This window comes from Salarias fasciatus, chromosome 12, assembly GCF_902148845.1.
Source record: "Salarias fasciatus chromosome 12, fSalaFa1.1, whole genome shotgun sequence".
Taxonomy (NCBI): domain Eukaryota; kingdom Metazoa; phylum Chordata; class Actinopteri; order Blenniiformes; family Blenniidae; genus Salarias; species Salarias fasciatus.
The window spans coordinates 11,707,658-11,717,431 of NC_043756.1; positions in this window are offsets into that span (position 1 = coordinate 11,707,658).

Here is a 9,774-nt window from a genome sequence, read left to right on the forward strand (position 1 = left end):
GTTGCTTTGTTTTTCTCTGCAGCTCATCCTTTTTCATGCTTGTGACATTTGGTTCTCCTATCGATATTATTCCCCTTGCCTCCTGCCTTTGTATCCCCGCAGCTGCATGTTTCGGAGCCCATCTGTCCATCTATCACCATCTCTTATTCCTCGCCAAGTGCGGCGCCACGGAAATCTATGAGGTCATCCCAAATCTAACTTGTGTAGCAGCTGCCAGACACGGCATCCATTTGATGAGCGGTTCGATTTCCAGCTAAGATCCTTTCATCAAAAAATCTCCAGGGGAGTAAATTCAATTTCCATTTGAAAGTATTTCAGGTGTTTTGCAATAAACGGGCCCAGGTGTCGACGCAATGCCAGAGCCGTCGCCGCGTGTGTCACATTTGTGTTGATAGTCTGTTTGCTTTATGGGCGCGGCATTAAACTTAACGATGCTCATTTGAGTCGTGTGGCAAAGGTTGGGTAAAGGCCATGAAGAAAGCACATATGCTGAGAAACGCAGTGCCAACATAAAGGAGGGGGGCTGTTAAGCCGTTCAGGTGCTGCATACAGTTGTAAATGTTTAATAAACCTGCATTTAATCGCCCGCGAATTGGTATTGATCGCATTCTAGACGAAAAAACCCGATAACCAAAATGATTTTTCTCTTGAATCGTTGCAGCAAAACGGTGAAATTACAAAAACAGCAGCGCACATCATGTAATGTAATCCACATGTGTGCACCTACTGAATAATTCCAATATAAATTGCATTTGTACTGGTCGGACTGAAGGTCAACTGTTTGTTAGTTCAGAAGGCCAATCTTTGAGTCAGATAAATAATAAAAAAAAAGTGGGCTCAGTCGTTCTCCGCAGCTGGGCGTATTGTGAAATGTGAACATTTGAAAACTTGTGACTTGTCAAACCAGCAGGATATTTTATAAATGTCCAAACCAGCCAGGATGGATTTGATACTGAAAAATGTATATACAGTATAAATGTTTAACAGATTTAGACACTGAAGATGGGTAATGGTAATACTCATTATATATGTGTGTGTGTGTGTGTGTATATATATATATATATATATATATATATATATATATATATATATATATATATATATATATATATATATATATATATATATATATACCTGATGCAAACTGCTCTTCATAAAGGGACTTTAAAATAAATAAAACTGAATTTCAGTGATAAAACTGCAGATAGGAATAAATTAATTATTGATCTTCCAGCTAGGTGATGAAAGCTACTTGTGTAAAAATCACAACTTACAGAAAAGAAAATCAAATTCAGAGTCCTAACCTGAATCTCCCAAAGCACCTTTAAAATGCCACAAATTGCAAAATGTCACATCGTCAGATGAAGTATGCTTTACTTGCTTAAAAAAAAAAAAAGAAAGACTTTTACCATAAGTTTTGCAGGAGCTGATTTATGTCACTGTGCTACGTCAGATCTGTGTGACATTTCTGGATGATTGAGTTTGACAAGTGAAGTTGTATCATGAAAAATCTAGAACATCTAGAACATCCATACACTGATTTGGAAATCATTGAAAAATTAAATACAATGATATGAATATCTTGAAGATATAACTCTATAGATGGGAAGCCCTCTCACCTGAAACCACTTCAACATAAAGCAGATGAACATCAATATCGTACTTCTGTTGTTGCTTGTTTGCATGCAGGACAATTATCTCTGAGCCATGTGGCTTTTAAGGTTAATCCACAAATGAAGTTAGAGTGGTTTCTTGTTGCAGTGGGTAGAGACCGTCTTCTGAACTCGGCTCGTGTTGTGATTGTGTGGTTTTATATCTCTGCAGCCTCTAAAGGTGGATAATGATACAGTGATAGAGAGAAGCCTGTGCATCGCTTCTGTCAGTGTTATCAATCAAACCCTCAATGGAGGCAACATCCTGAGAGTATATAAAATAAAAAATATATAATTGCATATCATCAGTATAACCATAAAGATCAGTGCTTCCTAATGAGATATCTGAGAGAGGGGGGTTTGTTATCGGAACAGTTCCAGCTCTGAGGAATACTTCAACCTTTTCAGGGTTTCTTTTTTTTTTTTTTTTTTTTTTAGAGTTGTTCAGTTATACAAAGTAGACACAGAGAGGAAATTTTATTTATTATTGTTTATATTCACAGTGCGCACTTTCACTTCAGCAATGGCCACAAAACAACACATTTAATCCTGAGAATACTGACTGGATTTTGGCTGGAGCTTTAGCATCAACATAGAATTATTAAGTTTTTAAACCAGAGCATGCACACCTTTGTATTCTAATATGTGTAAAAACACCACTTTAACTTTGTTGGCACTAAGTTGTTTCATTCTTTTGTGGCAGTTTTTGGTTATAATTGTTTCAGAAGACAAAAAAATCATAATTTTGTCAACCACAATTCCATCTGTTATTTTTATGTTGCAACCTCAACAGATGTTTCTGTGCAGCTGCTTTTCTTAATGTGGATCCTTTAGTATTTCTGATGACTGTGCTTTTATCACTTTGGCTAATGCATTGTAATATAGTGACGGTAAACATCATCGTAGGGATAGTTCTACATTTCAATGAACCCTCAATCATTTTTTTCCAGCACATTTAAATCAGGCATTGTGAGTCTGTTTCAGTACTTATGCAAAAATATACCTTTCATTAGCATAATTACATACTTAATCTACCCAGCAATCATATTCTATGGAAGTTGTAATTCTGTGCCATTGCAGGTCATGTGTGTCTGTGGCTTTGTGTAGAAACACCTCTGTGGCATACAGATATTGTAAATGTGAGGACATTTATAATGGCAGCCTGCAGTTTCTCGTCACCTCACAAATAGGCTGCTGTAAAAGTGGAGCCTCTGATATTAACAGCACCTCCGAGTGGAGGGAATTCTTCAGCTTGCTTCGAATTAAATAGTGTTTCTGATCTTTTTTGGCTTCACTGTTTATTGTTTTACTCTTTAGATTCTTTGCTTACTGTACAGGCCATTACGTTATCCAAGCTCCATTTCTCTCAAGCTGATAATGATCATCACGTTGTATCTTCAGTCTTCCAAATTTGTGGCTCCGCGACTCCCTAAAAAGGTCTGGAGCTTATACATTGGCCAGTTTGTGGAAACATTAAGCTTGATCTTTAACTCTGTTTTGTGATCTCTGTGGGCGCAACACATAATTTATTCACTTAATTACAGCTGAGTCAGTCTGGCTGAGGAACTTTAGACTATTGTGTTGAGTTTGGTCTCTGTAATGTAGTGAAAGTGGCACTGGCGAAAGAGTGAAACGTTGGCCCGGTACACCGATGCTGTACTAGGTGGTGAAGTGCTGGAAATCTGTTTAGACACGATAAGAGGTTTTCTTCGCCCTGCTGCTGCTGCTTGAGCCAATCATTACTCAATCATGTAGTGTTTGGCGACTTTCCTGCCAAACGCCTGCTTGCCAAGGCAGAGAACCAAACTGTGGTGACTTTATTTCTGCTTGGCTTTAACAGTACAAATGTGCACTTAATATGGTTCTGTCTGTATGGAAACTGAATTCATAAAGAGGAAAACAGGTGTGGTAGTTGAAGGTGCTTTCACAACACGATGCTCCAGGGAAAAACTGAAAACCGGCCCACCTACATTTGGTTCGGTTCTATTTTGAAAGCAGGCCAGGCTGCTGTGACAAGGTCATGCAGTTAAACCTAATTCATAGCAATTATATGCAAAAGATAAGGGTTGCACCCAACCGACTCCGCCTCTGTGTCACCCGACGTTCACCTCCAAGGTGATTACAGTGCCAAGCAAAATGTTTTGCACACCTTCGATGATATGGACAACGCCGTGCAGGAAGCTGGCCTGCAGATCAGCGCTGCAGGCCGCTGGCTTGAACAGCCGAAGCTAAAATTTACGCCATCGCTGCCAATCCCTGTGCCAAATTTTTCAAAACAAGGCAACAAACAAACAAGTTGATATCAACTTTATCTCTCTGTTTGCCGCTTTACTGGTTTGGAGAATTCTGGTGATGTTTCCTGACTCTTGACCCTGATGTCAGCTGAGATCATCTCCAGCCCCATGAGACCCCAGAGATCCAAAGAAAATAAAATCTGGAAGATGGATGAATTATCTTAATTACTCATGTGTCTCAGAAAATCATTTTTCAACCTGCAGTCCTGGATTGTAATTTTCATATGAACGTGCTAACAAGTTCAACAGAGATTTAAAATCTGTCTTGCAAGTGAAACCAAATAATCATGTTGTTACATAACATGTTCTGTCAGTATCCAAGTCAGTAAATGACTATGCTCCACTTCAGGAATGAACACAGCAAAGAACATGAATTATGGCATCATTGCATCTCTTTTCAAAGAGTGAAGTGTTGTTAGTGTAAACACATTCAAGCAACGCAAACCCAAGAAAAGAAAAATGGCTTCATGCACAACGCTGTGATGCTTGAATCTATCTTTGGCGTCGCTTCACCCACAGTCAACAAAACATGAATATGCTTTTATGTGCATTGCATGGCATGTCATCCATTCGTGTATATATAAATTTGCGTACCAATATTAGTGTTTTCTCTCCTGCAGTGGTAGATATTAAGTGATGAGTTTCTCTGATTCCCCAGTTTTACTCACTGAGTGACAGATGTTCCCTGGTTCCTGAAGATCCTGTTGCCAACTCATAAAATGCCATCGGCATGTTAAACAAACGAAGGAAAAACTTAAATAAGCAAACTTATATTTTTCACTGAAGTCTGTTTATCTTTCATTGTCTATCTTTGTCTTTTTAGCCTTCACTCTCTCTCTCTCTCTCTCTCTCTCTGTGTGTGTGTGTGTGTGTGTGTGTGTGTGTGTGTGATCAAAAGATGTGCTTGACGTTAAATATGATGCACTGGTCAACACTTCAGCTTGACCCTGTGAGCTGGTCGTGATCAGTCCTTTCAGACCTTTACATGAGATGGAAGGAAGCACATCATTTCACCAGATGAAAGAAAGAAGAAAGAAAGAAAGAAAGAAAGAGGGTGTGAGTGCAGCAGGCCTGACTCACTAGCTTTGGACCTCAAAGTTCTTTGCACTCCACACGTGCACTCAGAAAGCAAAAGTCTTGAAACTGAAGTTGTCTTTTTATCTTTTAATAACAAAAATTAACATACAAAAAAGAAACTTGTCTCTAGACTTTTCTGAAAGCTAACTAAAAAATGCAGTGTAGGTCAAAAGACTGTGTTGCTCCAAGGTCCAGTGGCTTCTGCTGAAATCTTCACAGTACTTCAATAATCTCAATTTAACAGCCAATCAGAAAACAAGCACAATAAACGTAATTAGTCACTGTTCAAAATACTCTCTGTACTGCAACACAGAACTATATTAACATATCAAAAAATACATTAATCACTTCACAAAACTACAATAACTACAAATTATATTAAAGCAGAAAAATGGCTACAACATATCCCGGCCCCTAATTGAGTAGGCGATAGCATATCAATTACTAACTTACTTTAAATTGGAGCCATTCACATCAAAACATTTCTACTTAACTTCTCAGTTTTAAACTCGGGTCTCTCTTTTTCTTTACAGGAATTTACAGATAAGTTAACAGTCTCTTCAACAAACAGTTACTAGTCCAGGTCTCTTCTTCAGTCTTCATTCTTCTTCCAAAAGCAAACACAGCTTTGTTATGGGTCTATGAATAACGCTGGTCTTCGTCTGGACTTCAGCGCTCCTGACAACTCCTTTTGAGTCTGGCATTACTTTGATGATCCTGCCCAACATCCAGTTGTTTCTTGGCAGGGATGAATCAGCGACGAGAACGACATCTCCAACCCTGAAACTTCTCTTCAGGCTGAGCCACTTTTGACGCCCTTGTAAGAGTGGTAGGTATTCTTGAGTCCACCTACGCCAGAACAAATCTGCCAGATATTGGATCTGTCGCCAGCGACGGCGGGCGTAGACATCATCTTTGACAAACACACCAGGTGGAATGCTGGTCTGTGCTTTCAATAAGAGCAGATGGTTTGGAGTTAGTGGCTCCAAGTCACTTGGGTGGTCTGTGTTTACAGTTAAGGGTCTTCCATTGATGATGCTCTCAACTTCACACAGGAGAGTCTGAAGCCCTTCATCATCCAACTGCTGTTGTCTCAGAACGGAGTTCAGCACTTTTCTCACTGTGCGGATTTGACGTTCCCAAATGCCGCCGTGATGGGAAGCAGCTGGGGGGTTGAAAATCCACTGTACTCCCTTCCTCATCATTGCTTCATTAATGCGAGACTGGTCCATCTCTGCTAAAGCCTCTCGTAGCTCTCGTTCAGCGCCGACAAAGTTCGTGCCATTATCAGACCGCATGACTGACACTTGACCTCTTCTGGCTTGAAAACGCCGTATGGCATTAATACATGAATCTGTGTCAAGGGAATGGGCAACCTCGAGATGCACTGCTCTGGTGGTTAAACATGTGAAGAGCACTCCGTAGCGCTTGACCTTGACACGCCCTCTTCTGACCTCGAATGGGCCAAAATAATCCACACCCGTGTTGGTAAAGGGTGGTTTGTCGGGGAGCAGACGGTCTTCTGGCAAATCTGCCATTTTCTGTTCTCCTGCTTTTGCATGCAGTCGCCGGCAGCAGATGCAGTCTGAGATCACCTTTCTCACAGCCGCATTAGCACTTGGTATCCAATAGCGTTGTCGTAGTCTGGCTAAGACATGATTTCGGCCTCCATGTCCGGTTTCTTGGTGAATGTGGTGGAGAATGAGGCGGGATATTCTGTGATGTTTATGCAGAATAGCAGGATGCTTGGATTCTTCAGGCATAGCTGATTTGCTCAAACGTCCTCCAACTCTCAACACGCCATCATGCAAGTATGGATCTAGTTGGAAGGTTGAACTGTTTCTTTTCACTTGAGTTGAACCTTGCTTCAAAGTTTTAATCTCTTCAGCATAAGTCTGGCTCTGGCTGTATTTGATGAGCTCTGTCTCAGCTTTGGAAAGATCCTCACTTGTAAGATGTTTCTTTTCCAGGTTCCTCTTGCACATCACAATCTGCTGTTCAACCATAGAGCTGCGTTTTTCAGGATCCTTTTCAGTCTGCAGCACGAGCTGTTCAAACTCTTTCCTTTTGTCACTGAGGTGCTGCAGCATCTCCTTTAAGCGCAAGATCCAGGCAGTGGCTTTTTTAAGCTTGTGCCAGCTGGAGTAATACTCAACAAGCTGGTTCAATGGATCTGCAGACTTGTCTGGATTTGTGCACACCAAAGCAGCAGATGTCTTCACTTCAACATCATCTTCCATCAGGTAAGTACACCGTTCAGGTTGGTCTGGCCACTCATTTTCATTCAGCAGGAAACCAGGCCCTTGAAACCAGGTCTGGCTTTCCATAAAGCTGTCCATCTTCAAACCTCTTGAGGCTTGATCCGCTGGGTTTTGTGAGGTCTGAACATATTTCCACTGGGAAGGTGTTGTTGCCTCTCGAATGAAAGAAACTCGGTTTGCCACGAACGTTTTGAAGCGAAGGGCATCATTTTCGATGTACCTCAGTACGGTCGTGCTGTCCGTCCAAAAAATGGAATCCATCAGCGGAACTTCAAGTTCTTCTTTCAGCATCCGATCGATCTTGACAGCCACCATTGCTGCTGTCAACTCCATCCGGGGAATCGTGACCTGTTTGAGTGGAGCGACTCTGGCTTTTCCCATCAAGAAGGATACATGTTTCTCACCCCGTTCATTTGTCAACACGAGATACGACACAATGCCATATCCATCTTGGCTGGCGTCTGAGAAATGATGGATCTGAGCAGTCTTAGGGGGACCAAACATGGCTGGTTTCAAACATCTGCTAACTTTAAGCTCGGACAGCTTGTCAAGGTGCTTTAGCCACTGCAGCCATGCTTTGCGTGGTTTGTCTTGAATTTCTTCATCCCAGCTTCTTTTCTCTTTGCAGAGGTTTCTCAAGATGAGCTTAACAGGTAGGAGGAGTGGTGCGAGAAAGCCCATCGGGTCATATACTGAACTGACAATGGATAAGATTCCTCGTCTTGTGCAGGGCTTATCTGTCAGCTGTACCTTGAATTTGAACTCATCTGAACTCGTGCACCACTGCACACCAAGTGCCCGTTCTGCTGGAAGTTCATCATTCTCCAAGTCTAGATCCTTGACTTCAGTTGCTCGTTCTTGTTCAGGAATGGAACGTAGCAGAACTCTACTGTTGCTGGTCCATTTGGTCAAGTGGAAACCACCTTCCGCACACAGCATCATCAGCTCTTTTGCAAGAGAAACAGCTTGGCTTTCTGTGGCAACTGACTTCAAACAATCGTCAACATAGAAATTTCTGAGAACTGTTTGTGTGGCCTCTGGAGTGGTCTTTGCTGCTGCATCTTCCGCTGTTCTTCTCAGTGCATATGAAGCGCAACTTGGGGATGATGTAGCGCCGAACAAGTGCACACACATTCTGTACTCAGTTGGTTCTGTGTTGAAATCACCTTCTGGCCACCACAGAAAGCGTAGCAGATCAGCATCTGTGTCCGGAACTCGCACCTGGTAGAACATGGATTCTATGTCGGCCATCATGGCACTGGGCTCCTGCCTGAATCTCAGCAATACTCCGATGAGGGTGTTAGTAAGGTCAGGCCCTTGCAGCAACTGGTCGTTCAGCGACACTCCTTGATAAGTTGCTGCACAGTCGAAGACAACTCGCAGTTTCAGCTTTTTAGGATGGTACACCCCATGGTGAGGGATGAACCACACTCGACCATCACAACGACCCAACTGCTTGTCTGGAACTCTTGCTGCGTATCCTTTTTCCAGTATGTTGCTCATAAATGCTTTGTACTCCTGATAGAAGTTTGCATTTTTACTAAACTTCCTCTTCAAGGAGTTCAGTCTTTGTTCAGCAATACCACGGTTGTGGGGCATCTTCACCTTGTCATCTTTTAAAGGAAGCTTGATGCAAAAGTGACCATCAATGAGCTGCGCTGATGTAGTCACAGTGTGCATGAACTGTTTGTCATGTTGAGAGTTTTCTGGCCGGTCATCACACCGTCTTTCCGGGAAATCTGCATTGTAATGTCTCATCAACATGTCTTCAATGTTCATCACAGAAATGCGGTTGACAAGGAAACTTTGATTTTCGCTCACATCAGTGTCTCTCACTCTGGTAATCGGACCATTGACAACCCAGCCGAGCGCTGTCTTCACAGCATATGGTCCGTCATTCTGGCTACTGATAATCTCCCATGGCTCCATTGCTTTGTACGCGTTGGCACCAATAAGAAGGCCAATGTCTGCTTCTAACTTTGGGAGACAAACGGGACTCAGGTAGGACCACTTCTCCAAATCTTTCTTCTGTGGAATGTTGGCTTTCTTTGCAGGTATGTCTGGTTGAGTGTACACGTTTGGCAAATGAATGTATTGTTGCTCTTCTAAGCCACACACCTCCAGATCTGTAAGTACACAGCTACTTACTTTCTGTTCTTGTGCCATGGTACGAAGAATGAACTCTGTTTTTCTGCCTCTGATGTTCAGCTTGTTTGCTAAATCTTCGGTGCAGAAAGTCGCAGTACTTCCTTGATCCAGGAATGCATAGGTCTTAACCGTCTTTGAGCTCTTCTTGTGTTTTATCATTACAGGCACAATGGGAAGTATGCATTCACTGTTCCCGGCCCCAGTGTGTTCACCTGTTTTACATCCTGCAGACACCAGAGCACTTGTGACTTCACCTGTGTCTTGAGCGCTTTCATCTGTACTGTGTTGTTCTGATGCAGCTTCTTCTTTCACTACATGCAAGATAGCTGGATGCTTGAGAGA